This window comes from Sceloporus undulatus, chromosome 2 (genome assembly GCF_019175285.1).
Source record: "Sceloporus undulatus isolate JIND9_A2432 ecotype Alabama chromosome 2, SceUnd_v1.1, whole genome shotgun sequence".
NCBI lineage: Eukaryota > Metazoa > Chordata > Lepidosauria > Squamata > Phrynosomatidae > Sceloporus > Sceloporus undulatus.
Genome location: NC_056523.1, coordinates 208,312,306 through 208,324,827, shown reverse-complemented (window position 1 = coordinate 208,324,827; position 12,522 = coordinate 208,312,306). Strand labels below are relative to the sequence as shown.

General features: G+C 39.1%; 1 protein-coding gene across 1 annotated transcript in view; it reads left to right on the top strand.

The window, feature by feature from the left end:
• Positions 1 to 12,522, top strand: part of GRIN3A (glutamate ionotropic receptor NMDA type subunit 3A) — a 168,303-nt gene that overhangs the window by 143,924 nt on the left and 11,857 nt on the right. The gene's annotated exons all lie outside the window — the stretch shown is intronic.

Sequence of the window (12,522 nt, the reverse complement as noted above, 5' to 3'; positions counted from 1 at the left end):
GTGTTCCATATTTCAGGGCTTTTTGTTTTGTTTTTTGGAATACCTGCATTTGCATAAACATAATGAGACATAATGAGGCTGGAGAGAGGCTAAGGATATGTGAAATAATGGGAGGTGTGGATTTCCACCACTTTAAAGATTCTTGCATCTCTCTCCAACTGTGTTTCTATCCAGTCTTGCAAATAATGTACAGGTACAGACTTCTCTACTTGTGTTGTAGCTCAAAAAGCTTTAGATTTTAGAGTACTTTGGATTTCGGGATTCTGGATACTCAACTTGTATATGGTTAAGTCACATGCTGTAGGAAAAGAGGCAGACCATCTTGCAGGTGGATGGGCTCCATCAAGAAAGCCAGACCTAAGTAAGACTGTTAGAGGTGTCTCATCAATAGGGTCATAAAAGTCAAAGCCAACTTAATGGCACACAACAACAACAACAACAACAACATGTTTCAAGGAACACATAAGAACAATCGCTGCTCCATTTGGACAGGATGTCACTTCAAATTAGGGCCCAACTCTTCCAGTTAATGACTACAGAACTGTTACATATATAATAAACAGTACAAACAGAGCAGATAATTGTGTGTACATGTCAATGAAATCCATAAAGTTTAAGCAGAACAAGGGGGAGTGTTTGTCTCCTACTGCTTTCGAAAAGACTTATTGAAAGCCAGGTGCACATTAGATTATTCAGCAACAATGTCAACTTGCCTAAAACAAATTGTTCTTGAGGAAGTGCCAGTTTTTAAATGCAGTATGCCTCTATCCAGCAAACAGCATAATCTGTGATCTCTTGGTAATTTCCATTTTGGAACATCATCCTCTTGGATAAAATCCTGTTGAAAGGACCAGTAAATAATGGATGTTAGTTACCAGAAACATGGGGACATTAACGACCTAAATTTCCCAGGCAAAACACAAGCTTGTAAAATGCCAAATGGACACTGGTGTTTTTCTTTGTTTTTTTCCTCCTCTTCTCCCTGCCGCAAGAAGCTTTCAGGTTTGAAAAAAAGAGAGCCTGGCAGGTTTTTTGTTTTTAAAAAAGCATTTCTTGGCAACTTTACAGTGAAAATGGTTAATGACATTTTCTACTGAACTGTGTTAAATGCTAAACCAGAACTGTGCAAATTAAAAGCAAGAAGAGGTAGTATTCATCTGCATTGGAAGAGAGACATCTAGTGGCACCGATTGACCAGTGATTAAAAAAACCCACATTTCAACTTCACTGGCTGGCATTTGAAGACCTGCCAAAGGTGGATAGGATGTATTAAAACAATGAAATCCAGAAGACAGAAATCATGTTAAGATTTTTTTTAATAAAACAAAACCAACTGGTTGATAAGCTCTAATGAATTCTGTTGGTCAAGGCATTATCACTTAAAAGTTGCAAGTAATTCATTAAGAAAAAATATGTAAATGTTATGATCTGGACCAAAAGGAAGTACTTTGAAATCGATTTCTATTAAATGAAGGTCAGTGCACATCTGTAACCTATCCATATAAGCCAGTTGAGTTTCAGCTTGCTTAAGCTTTGTTGAGGTGTAAACAAAGCAAGGAGGTTTTGTAAATTAATGAAGCCCCCAAAACAAGTTCCTTAGGGACTACTGGGTTAAAAAAATGCCTAAAGGTGGACAACACTGATCCCATGGGTCACATGTCCTTCCCAGCTCTTTTTGCATTTTCCTCATCCCTCTATCTGTTGCCTCCACTTCCAAAAGTACACAGCCACAAAATGAATCATTAAGAGCACAATCCATCAAGGAGGTAGTTGTGCTAAAGTATTTATACAGTTTCTTTGTTTGCTGGGTGAAGTTACGTCTCATCATAACAACAGCAATATCCTCTGCTGAACTGTTTTGTAGGCAATCTCATGTGGGAGAATAGCAATAATGTTTTTCCAGTGTAACAAGGACCAGCACTATATTTATGTCCATCGCCTACAATCATTTTCATATTTCCTGGAAACTTGCTCAAGGACTGGCACCATTCTAGAGACCACCACTTTGAGCAGCACATCTCTTCAGGATAGCTTACACATTGTAGTAAGTTAAGACAGTAGCATCATCTGATAATTGGCAGCTTAGAAAAGCTAGAGCTGCACTGCAAAGCAGCACAAAAAGGGGTATAGCACACAAAATTCATTAATAAATTTGGTGTTGAGATGATGATTAAATAGGCCCCAAATAAGAATAGTTAGAATTAAGGTGCTGTTACTGAAAGAGCTGCTTTCTGGATTCCACTGACCATAGACAAAATCCAAGTTGGTTACAAGGATTTACACATTTGCACTAGTGGTTCTGTCAAGCAGTTGTCCAAGAGATTGTGCAACTGTAGCACAACCAGTTGGGCAAAGAGTTGTGTGAATAGATGGTCAAGAGATTATGAAACTGCTTGCACTTAAAAAAACTGTCTTTGGTGTCATCCTTGCTCAAAGGAGATTATCACAAAAGGATAAAAAGTTTTAACAGGATAAAAGTGCTTTTGGCTCCTACTTATCACATGACACTGTGTCTGTCCTGCTACTGCCTTGTATTCAATCCATTACTCTTGTGCACTTTTTCATGTTTGGGCAAAACCCATCAATAGGCCCTCTATTGCACTGCTATGCCATGGCTGCTTTGGTGCAATACCTCTCTTCCAGGGCAAGTCCACTTCTCAATCAGCCATGTGGTGCAAGTGGTAATGATTCTCCTCTCACAGTGATCCCAGCTGTCAACATTTCTCCCAAGCTAGTTGCTGTTTCTTTTTTGGAAGTGTTAGCAGCTGAGATCACTTGTCCCCCTGCTTCCCCTCTTCCCCTCACCCCACTCCATATAATCTGGCATCCCTGCCACCCCTCACTGTCTAATCATCCCTATACAGGATACCACTGCACCATACAGTGCAGCACCATACCAATATTGAAGCAGAGATGTGATAAAGTTTACTTCAATACCAGAATGTTTCCCTATGATCCAAAAACATGATTGCTACACTGTAGAAGCCTTGTGTGATAGTCTCTTAAATCTGAAAAGGGGAAACCAAAAGTGTGATAGCCTTAATGCTGTCACATGTTATAGTTGTTCCAGAAACTTAGCTGCTGTAGTGAGGGACATTCAAAGACAAGATGGTTTGGGTTTGGGGGTTTTTAATGATTATATTTGTGAATTGCTGGGTTTACAGAGAGACAAGGGAGGGAGGAGATGCAGCGAGATTGAAAACACAGAACATTTTCATTAAAAGAAATTTATAGTTTTAAAAGGAAGGACTATGGGCCATGCTGGGCGGGATGATGGTACACTATTTGTAATCCTGACATAATATATGCCAGGCTGGCATATATGAAGCCCTTATTCTTCTCCCTCTCCCTCTGTGTGTGTGTGTGTGTGTGTGTGTTTTAATGGACCACGATAGTGCTCGAAAACCTCATTACTTCAATTGAGTTAGCTTGACGTCTTCTGTTCTTCATGTAATGCAGCAAATTAGGTCACAGAAATTAAAGTGCAATGGGGGAATATAAGCTGTATGCTACTCAGTTACACTATCAGTCTCTTAACCTGGTACTATCAGCAGTCCAAGGTCTCTGGATGGGAGGATTTTTCTCCCTCCTCCTCTTTCTCTAGAGATACTACCTGAGTTCTTTTTCAAATAGGAGAGGCTTCCCCCTGCACTTGAATCTTTATGCAGACAAAGTTGCGGCTCCTCTCCCTTTGGGATTTTGACCAGGGTAGAATGGATGCAAGCTGAAACTGTGTCATATGGGGATATCATCAACTGCTTCTGTTATCCTCAAGGGAAAGAATCCGTACAAAAATTGGAAAGATAACCAGAGAGTCAGATTTATATTAGAAAAAGATATGCAGTGCTGTAGACAGCAGTAACCCTGTGCTGCTGCTGCTGTTGATTGCTGTTGCTTACTAACAGTAAGCAAAGAGCTCTCTTTGCAAAGTCTCTTGCTTCTTTGCACTCATCTGGAAGAGCTTACTGTCTCTGGAGTTTATCACATGGGAGGAATTTCTCTTAATTTCAAATGAAAGGAAAGTGGGGCGAGAACACATTCACGTGAATTTGCTCGTTCAGCGAATTTATGTGAATTCGATTTGCATTCGAACTGACTTCCCATTGCCCAAAAATAGCTTGCCATTGCCCAAAATGGCATGTGATCACCTCTCACGGAATAACATGAAACCCCATGATTGCATTCGGACAGACTTCCCATTGCCCAAAATTGTATGTGGTAGTCTATCATGCAATAACGTTAAACCCCATGATTGTGTTCATATTGCCATTGAATTATACTTCCAATTTCCCTTGTCTGGTAATGTCCTCTCATTCAAACCCATACTTGATGTAGTGGTTTGAGTGTTGGACAATGACCCTGGAGGCCATGAACACAGCCCTGAAACCCACTGGGTGAGACTGGATAATTCACAGCCTCATGGGAAGGCAATGGCAAACCTCTTCTGAACAAATCCTCCCAAGAAAACCCCATGATAGATTTGCCTGGTTGTAGCCATAAGTCAAAAATGATTTGAAGGCACACAACAACAATAAATATATAAAAATGTAGATGCTGAGTTATATATAGCTATGAGCCAGAGTGTTCATTGGCATTACAAATTCTGCTTTCCCTTTGCCCACCCCTTACAGATTAACACCCATCAGATATTCTCTTAAATAGGCAAAGAGTCTCAGACTGTTCCTATGAAAGAGCCTCATAACAATTCCCCCAGCCTGTGCTGTGAATTTCTCCAATATCTCTGGGCTGAAAGGATAGCAAAGAGGATATCATTCATTGTGTACATTCTACAATGTGACTTGATATTTGTAATAACCAGTGTGAGATTTCATATAGTTCCTCCCCACTCTTCTTACCCTTTTTTCATGATCATTTTTGGTTATCCCACAAGGACATGTTGGCAAAAAATAATGGGACTAGTCTGCCCATATCTGTAAGTGAAATATTGATTGTGATGATCTTTTAAAATGGTGAAATATCCATCATCTTGTTTTTGTCACTAACTCAGTATCCTCATAACCAGTTTTTAGACACACAATACATTTGTGCTTTATTCCCAGATGAAATACTCATCATATTTATTTCACAATTCTTCTATCTCAGGTTTTTGTGGGGGTTTTTAATTTTAAAAAAAAGTACAATCTTGCTTTTGAACATGTTCGATTTTTCTCTGGCAGCTGAACTCTCTAAGTTCTTTAAAAATTCTGTTAGGAAATGATAGCCATCTTAGAGGAAGATGAGGAAAAGAGACCAGGCTGTGTTAAGAAAGTTTAGATGGTTATTACATGACCATCTTTTGTACTTGGAACAAGATAGTTTGGAACTTAAGTCAAGGGAGCTGCTACCCAAAGAAGACAAGGAGGTTACATGCTTTCTTTATAGGCAATTCATGGAGAGATTTAATCAAGATAAGAAAGATCCAACTATAAAGGTTGGGGGAAAATAGTTTTATTCATAACAGTGCAAAGATGATGATTATATCATTTTAAAAAGTAAACATCTTTTGAAGTTAGAGATGAAAGATGTAAAAAAATATACTGTATTTGGGCACAAAATTTGCGGTACAATGTTCAAATGGAGACATGTGGAGGGGAGACATAAACCAAAGGTATAAAAATTACTATGTGTGGTGATTTAAAAGAAAATATGTATAGGTTGATGTACAGATGATATTTAACTCCAAATAAACTGTCAAAAATGTCTAAGAATGCCTCAAATCAGTGTTGGAGCTGTCGAGATAAGGAAGGCACTCCTTTTCATATATGGTGGACATGTAAGAAAGTGAAAAGTTATTAGTCCAAGATATATATGGTAAAGGTAAAGGTATTCCCCCTTGACAAGGCTATCAAGTCGGTCTGACCCTAGGATGTGGTGCTCATCTCTGTTACTAAGTCGAAGAGTCAGTGTTGTCAGAGACTACTCTGTGATCACGTGGCCAGAATGATTGCACAGAAGGCTTCTTTCCTTCCCACCAAAGTGGTACCTATTTATCTACTTGCATTTGCATGCTTTTGAACTGCTAGGTTGGCAGAATATATATGCTAATACAATCAAAAAAATAAAGATAAAGGTTTCAGTGACATCAGAAATGTTTTTGTTTGGTATTATCAGAAAACAACTAGATAACAAATTTAGATTAATTAATTAATTTTGTTTTGTTAAGATTACTTCTTAAATATATAACAGCAGCAGTAATATTGTTCGTTCAAACATGGAAACAGGCAGAAGCACAGATGACAGAAGAATGGATGATTAAGATTGCAAAGTTAGCCTAAATAGCCAAATTAATGTGTGGATTAAAAGGCAAACTAGTTGATAAATTCCTGAAAGTCTGGAGCCATTTAGAAACAATAAAAATACCAATGATATAATAATTTGTAGGTTTGGTTATGAATAATCTCAGTACATTTATTTAGTTAGTTCTGTAATGATAGATTAATATATTCTTTTGGTGGGGACTATGCGTTTCATTACAGTTTGGAATGAGGAATCAAAGTCATTTGTGTTACTGTCTTACTCATTTAGTTAGCATTTAGGTCAGTAGTTTGGTTATTAGTTATTTCCTGTTTAGTGTCTTAGTTAACATTTTTATAATATTTAGCATGATGTTTAATTTTAGATTAGTTTGAATTTTAGTGTATACCCATACACACACACGCATATATATTATTATTTCATTACTTTCCCTTCTTTCCTCCTCTTTATTTGTTGCTTATATGCTGTGTGATGAAGAAAGTTTGCCTTAAAATTAATAAAAGTTATATATGAGAAATATATGAATTATATATAGAGATGCCTTCAGTTACATTGGGAATAGATGAAAATATGACACTGAGAGAGAAAACAGTGAATAGAAGCACCATTGTATATATTCTACTATTTCTCAAACTTTGATCTTCCACATGTTTGGGACTTAAATTCCCATTAATCCATCCTAGTTATGACATCTGGGAGTTGAAATCCAAAATATATAGCATTGGCCATCCTAGTTAGGACAGTTTGAACTCCAAAACATATAAAGGACTAAGATTTGAGGGCCACTTGGCTGTATCACACATCACTAATACTGTATATGCTACCACAGCTTCCCTCTCCAAAAAAATCCTGGAATTATAGTTTGGGGTGGAACATTATGCTTGCGGGAGGGGCAAAGAATTGTATTAAATATTCTTACCATCACTTTCACAAAATTGTTGCCACGCATCCATGGGGAGAAAGCACTGGAGTTAAATCAATTTTAGTTAGTATGCAAAGGGATCTTGTACCACCTTTCAGACTTATGGAAAGGGAGAAACAGGGACAATGCTCCATTGAAGTCATTGTCTCTTTCAGCTTTCTGCAACATGATACCTTCTAGATGCACTGGACTACCTATCCCATAATCCCCAGGAGGCAGCCTCACACTTTAAACCGCCAACCAGGTTGTCAGTACCTATAATCAGAGGAGGATATCTGAAGGACAAAACTTTGACTATTACAAGAGGATTCGTCACTTGATTCCCTCTTCTTAATTCACTATATCCCTGCCATTTAGATAATTGCTTGGAAGGATTTTGAGAGACTGTTGGAGTCAGTCACCCTCCTGCAATTTTCTTCTGCTTTGATCTTGAAGTTCATCCTGTTTTAAGCATTTGTGTGACAAATTTCAGCTGTAGTTATAAGCTCAGGCCTACTAAACTAGGAGCACAGTGATCAAAGCAAGGAACACAAGTGCAATGAAATGGAAATGGAACATGGTGTGCTTTTATTAATAGACGAGCAAGTCAATGAATTCTTTCATCTTTTTATTGGTATGCATGTAGAGAATGATTGGATTTCGGTGTGTTTTTGTCTTGTGCATTAGACTGATCATAGCAAACGCATACTTGCATTTTCCAACCAAAATCCTGTTGGGCAGTTAAATAACCTACAGTTACACATTCATAACTGCTGTGTATTTCCTATATAGCACCTAAACAATCCCTATGTAGCACTTAAACTAGTAGCTACTTAGGGACCATGAATGTCTTAGGGTCGCCATAGGGTCACTGTGATGATGGAGCTATATTGCTGACAAGATAACCAACCTTGATAGATGTGGAACAAGGCATTGCACAAGATGGCCTGTTGTACAAAAGGGAGTCCCATTGCATAATGGGACACCACTCAAGATATCCTGTTGCACATTGTGGGCTCCCACTTCACAATGGGGCACCACAATCCAGCCGAGTGCTGGGCACCCACTGCCCTCCATTCTGGATTACTAGCATCCCATGGCTCTATTGGAATCATTGTCCCCCACTTTGTGCTGTCATTGCACAAGGGCAACCTATCCTGCAGACTGCCTTACTGTTCTGGATCATGATTGCTGTACAACAGCCATGCTGCTTTCTCCACTCACACAATGGTCATTGCTACAATAACATTCTCCTCCTGTTAATACAACCATTGTGTATAGGGCTAGGGGTCACCATGTCAGAAACTACTTGAAGGTGCACAACAACAGCATTTTTATCACCAGAAGAAGATCTTTCATAAATCTAATGGGTCTTCCTTTCCCATTCAAGACCAAGCCTTTACAATACACTCTGCTATACAATGGGGATAGCTCACAAAAATATATTGGCCAGAATTCAGTATCACATTTAACTGATCAATAATTCACAATCACTATACAGTCACAATCAGGGAACAGTTTCCCCAATCATAATTGCATCTCCCCAAACCTATTTTACCAGGCAACAGACAGAAGGAGGTCCATTCTACAGACAATCAGGGGACAGATAAATGATATTTCAACTCCCTCCCACCAGCAAGCAAGGCTGTTGTAAAGTAGGTTGGGCAGGAGGTTCAGGCCAGGAAATACTACTTAATATGTAAAAGGATGTCAGTGCACTAGTTTAGGATGGGAAAAATATATTGTATACCATTAAGAATCTATTTTATTTGTTATTCTGTATGTATTATATGTGTGAGGAATTTTTGTCTCTTCAGATGTTATTGAACTCCTGCTCCCATCATTCCTGCTAGTCAGCATAGCTAAAAAGTAGTTTTTCTAAGCTCTGGAAATGGAAATGGGTGTGAAGAGGAAATAGAGAGGGGCTCACTAGAGGAAAGATTTTGTTGGCATTTGCAGATTGTAGATCAATAAGCACTGAGGGGCCATAAATTACATTTCTCTTTAACATAGACCTGTTCACAAGAGAAAGAATTTCTCAGGGTGGTTGTCCAAAGTTGCTGAACATAAGGAGGAGGTGGGGGGGGGGTGACACCATGAGGTACCACACCAGGTGATGCCAACCCTAGTGACGCCACTGACTCATACTCTCCTACTGTCCTTCACTTAACCTCAGGTCCTCACAATGCCTCCCTCCCTTGCTTTTTACATGCCATTTTTCCTATTGCCCCCATCCTCTCCTACTCCCTCCCTTGCCTCACTTCACAGCCTTGCACTGTGTCCCCTCTGTTATTGCTTTCTCTCTACTGCTCTCACATCTGAATCTCCCTTCTCTCCTGTGCCTTCCCTTGCCTCACCTTATGCATCCTTCCATTGCCAGCGTGGCTTATTCTCCCTTCCTTTGTAGAACAATTTCACAGAAGAGTCTCTCTGCATTTTGACCCATATCGTAGCTTCTACAAGGGCTAGGAATTCGCTTTTTTAAATGAAAGCCTAGGATCTGGCTGAGATGATGATCCAAACAGGCACCAGCTGGCATGCCTAGAACCCAGGTAAATCCCAGCCAAATTAGGGGGAAGGCAAACCTACAAAATCATCTGCCTAACCCACTCACTCATCCTAATGATGGGGCTGGCCCTGGCTCCCTCTAAGAAAACATAAAGAAAAATGGGTCTCTAGAGGGTTTGAGATATTGTTCATTCATTTGGCACTTTGATTTGTCATCAGTTTGTTCAAATTAAAAATACCTTGCTCCCTCTATTAAGTAAATGGAGTTGTTAAGTTCATTACTCAATTGATCAACCACAGTTGCCATATTTTAACTATTAATTCGTAATATGAAAGGGAAGGACTTGAATTGGAAACTTTTCTGCAATGGGAAAAGCTTGAGCCAATGAAAGCAAGATGATTACCCAACTCATGAAAAGCAAACTCATGAAAAGCAAAGAAGCATTATTGCAATATAGTCATTTAGTTCAGCAAAGCTTAGACCTGCCATCAAAAGATTAGATTTATAGGGCCAAATTGGATGTGACTCAGGTCCTCCAGAAACATTGGGCTCAATTATGAAAGTTATAGCCCTGAGTCTACAAGACTTGCACAGGGCTGTTGCAGAGAAGGTGACTAGGAGATCTCTCATTCATAGTGTCTCCGTATGTCAGAGTTAACAACAACAAAAATGACTTGTTAGATGTCTAACCCACTTTGCTTTCATGGTTCCCTGGCAATTTGGAACAATTTATATGACCATCATTAGAAGTCCAGTTCAGACTGAGATTTGAAGAAAGCAGGAATTTGAGGGCCCTGACTATGTGCATTTTACAAACGTATCTGTGAAACAGCCTTAGAATGAATAGGAGTAAATGAGACCTCTAGAGAGTCATTGACGTATATCTGTTATGTTTCCCATGCGCATACAATTGCACTGGGGGGGGTGGGGGGGTGGTAGTGGCTTGATTTAAACGACAAAGAAAATTGCCTGTATATAAATCTGCTGCTGTGGTGGTTAATCAGCTCATATTCTCCAAGCCATGCTGCTGTAATTATTTTGCCTCCCTCTCCCCCACCTCTGCTTCTCATCAAAGTGTGTGCCTGAATTTTATCTCTGTACTGTATGCTTTAATGAGAGGCTGTTGCAATGTGTTCACCTCCAGTTTCCCTTGTGTTTTGTAGTGGCCTCTTCTGTATCAACAGAGAAAGGTACTCTGTTCAATGCAGCTTAAAGATCTACTCCTGGAAAGTGCCAATACATTTAATTACCTCAGCTGAATACTTGTTTCCAAGTCATGGTGATGACTTAATCCAATTGCATTCCTATCCCAGTAATTAGTGTGAATCACAATCCTCCAGGATGCTCTTATCTACCAAATGTATTGAAATTTCATTTCTGAGATGGTTGTAGAGGAGAAGGCCCTAGTGGTCATCTGTATACCAGAGTGATATGTCATATTTTTGACATTTTGCTTTCGAACTGACTAAGTGCTCAGCCTGGTCTAATAAGTGGCAAGCAAGATGAAATACCTTATTTTGAGACTAAGGTGGTGATCTTTAAAAGATCTAGATGGAACAAAAATGTTGATGTTGGCAAATCAAACCATGATTCTAATACCAATTAATAGATGGTTATAAAACTTGAACCTGGCTTTCTCAGAATCCCAATTATGCAGGTATCCACAGAGGGCTTGTTTCTAAACACTCCCTGACATCTCTGTCACCTCCTTCTGGCACCAAACACCATTTGAAAAAGCTGTGAGGGGTGTAACTCTCTAATTATCCACAGTACTTTGAAGCAATGTTGCTCTGAAGTGTTAGGAGGAAATGGCAATGGCAGGTGACTTGCTGCCACCAATCCCTTTTGCTCAGTTATTTCAAAGGCAAACAAAACATCAGCATCTCTACCTTTGGGGGCAGCAACATATGGCCTAGGGACTTCACTTCCCCACCCTGTTCTATGGTTTCTGCCACAGTGTTGGTGCCCCAGAAGTTGTCCAGAAATTCCAAGTGATCATTCCAAATCTTGATTCAAGAACCACATGATCAACCCACCCAGCTCTCAATATTCTTTGCTGGCTATTGCCTTTGTGTTGCATCAGATGGCAGTTTTGGGGATCTCCTGAAAAGGAAAACTAGTACAGCTAAAGAGGAAGAAAGAAAACAGACATAGCTATCTATGGGCCTGAACAGACAGGCCAAAATAAAGCTGCTTCAGGTCATTTTGGTCATTTTCTCCACTCGCACAATAGTCATTGCTACAACAGCATTCTCCTCATGGAAATACAACCATTGTGTATAGGGCTGTAAAGGTCTATTGGGCTTGGTTTCAGCTATCTGAAGGATTGTACCTCTTTATGAGCTCATTAGAGCTTTAATACCATCTGGAGAGGCCCTTCTCTGCCCTATCACCTTTCCAGTCTTGTTTGGTGGGAACAAGGGAAAAGGCCTTTTCAGTGACTGCTCCTGGACTTTTCAACTCTTTCCCTAATCAGCAAGTCACAATATGTTTATGCTCTGGAAACTTATTGCAATGGACTTTTCATGCTGTAGGGGGCTGTTTTTAAGCTTTGCACATTGTCTTTTAATAAATTTTAATGTTTAATGTTTTTAATTTTAGCAATTGTTTAACCATTTTGTAATACACACACACACACACTTTTATTGAAGCTTTCGTACAGTTTTAATCTGTATAATTTTAAATATGTTCTCAACTTCCTTCAGTCTCATTATTGACAAAAAGGCAGGATACAAATGTAGTAATAATAATAATAATAATAATAATAATAGACAGGCAGGAGGTTAAGTTTGATTAGATTAGGTAAAGTGAGGTAATGTATACAGTGTAAGACAATGTATGTAAGGTATGGATCTAT